At 41.0% G+C, this 1,909-nt stretch overlaps 1 non-coding gene across 1 annotated transcript; it reads left to right on the top strand.

Moving 5' to 3' along the window:
• Positions 1-797: 797 nt before the first annotated feature.
• LOC130951792 (small nucleolar RNA R71) lies at positions 798-901 on the top strand. Its single transcript, XR_009074106.1, has one exon. It is a non-coding gene; the product is annotated as a small nucleolar RNA R71 (small nucleolar RNA).
• The last annotated feature ends 1,008 nt before the right edge of the window (positions 902-1,909 follow it).

The following is a 1,909-nucleotide window of genomic DNA, read 5'->3' as shown; positions in this document are numbered from 1 at the left end:
GATTGGAAATCTGTTGAGATAGATATCCCACTTGGGACTCCAGCCTCTTGATGGTGTCTCCCTGGTTTTTGATATTGGCTCGCACTTCATCCTTAAACACGCTGTTGTCTTGGACTTCATTACATATACTTTCAAGTAGAGTCTCAATTCTGGAGAGTCTATCTTCAGGTGGTGATGGTGGGTTGAGGTTAGGAGGTTGAGAGTGGTCATGTTGGCTTTGATATGGATGTTGAAAAGGGTGATTAGGTGGGTGTTGGTATGGTCTCTGTGTTGAGTGTTGGTAGGTTGCCTTGTTGTTGGGATTGTGGTTGTGGCGTCTCTAGTCTTGGCCTTGGTCTTGTTGATTTCTCCACCCAAAATTAGGGTGGTTCTTCCAACCAAAATTATAAGTTTTGGAGTATGGATCATGGGTCTGCCTGGGTGAGTTCTCAACATAGTTGGCTTGTTCCCAGTCACCTCCTTCTCCTGTATTCACTCTTTCTTGAGCTGGTGATGAAGTGGTGACTGCTGCAACTTGGTTCTCTTTCATCTTCTTGGTAAGGTCAGCTAACTGCTTGGTGATCATCTTATTTTGAGCCAGCAGTGGATCCATATGGTTCAGCTCCATCATTCCTTGAGTGATGCTCCTTTCAGAAGCATAGATGTAGTCATTCTCAGCTACAGTCTCAATGATATCTATGGCTTCTTCAATGATTTTCTTCTTGTTTAGAGACCTCCCTGATGAATGGTCTACGACCTTCTTTGATTCGTAAGAAAGACCTTTATAGAAAATGTGCAGTTGAACCCATTTGTTGAACATGTCTGGTGGGCACCTTCTTATTAAGTCCTTAAACCTCTCCCATGCCTCATAGAGAGTTTCACCATCTTGTTGCCTGAAGGTTTGTACCTCAGCTCTCAACCTGTTGATTCTTTGAGGAGGGTAGAATCTCGCCAAGAATTTGTTCACCACATCTTCTCAATTTGTTAAACTCTCCTTCGGGAAAGATTCCAGCCATTTAGATGCTTTGTCCCTGAGTGACAAGGGGAACAAAAGTAGTCTATAGGCATCAGGATGAATACCATTAGACTTCACAGTGTCACATATTCTTAGGAAGGTGGTTAGATGTTAATTGGGGTTTTAATTCAAAGTTATTGGCATGTACGGTTGGCTTTTGGATGCTACTTCTGTAATTTCCTGGGTTTGGATTGATGTATGAGCCTAGAACCCCTTTTTTCTGGCCCAGCATGAATCACAGGGCCTTCTCTGGCATGGTTGTGAGCTTCTCCTTCATGGTTGTTTTCCAAGGTCTCCTTTATGTTTGTTTCAAAGTACTCCTCCTCTTTCTCAGCACCAATGACTCTTTTCTCTCTTGCTTCCCTCCTTAATCTAAGGAAGGTCCTTTCAGGTTCAAAATCAAAGGAAGCTAAAGCTACGCTTCTTCTACCTGTCATACAACCAACAAAGCAAAAAGCAAGAAAGAAAATAAATGAAGAAATTACTCTTGTTAGAATGGCTGTTAGTATGAGTGGTGCATTGTATCAAACAGTTAGTGGGTTAGTGAACTAAATTGTAGATAACAAAGAAAATAGACGAAGGAGAAGGAACAAGGGAACGAAATAATCAAATCAAAGAAAATTGCTCAATCTAGTTATCCTCCAACTTAATCATTGTCGATACAAAATCAATCCCCGGCAACGGCGCCATAAACTTGATGCACGGAAACTTGTCTCTCAACAAATTTCCCTTCGGCAAGTATACCGAATCATCATCAAGTAAAAACTCACAATAGAGTGAGGTCAAATCCCAGAGGAATTGATTGGTTGAGCAACTTTAATTAGAGGAATATTCTAGTTGAGCTAAGTAGAAATTGAGTTGAGAATTATAGAAAATTAAATGTCGGGAAAGTAAATTGCAGAAAGTAAATTGCAA

This window comes from Arachis stenosperma, chromosome 1 (assembly GCF_014773155.1).
Source record: "Arachis stenosperma cultivar V10309 chromosome 1, arast.V10309.gnm1.PFL2, whole genome shotgun sequence".
Lineage (NCBI taxonomy): Eukaryota > Viridiplantae > Streptophyta > Magnoliopsida > Fabales > Fabaceae > Arachis > Arachis stenosperma.
Note: the sequence above shows the minus strand (reverse complement) of the source record. Positions and strands in the feature narration are given on the sequence as shown.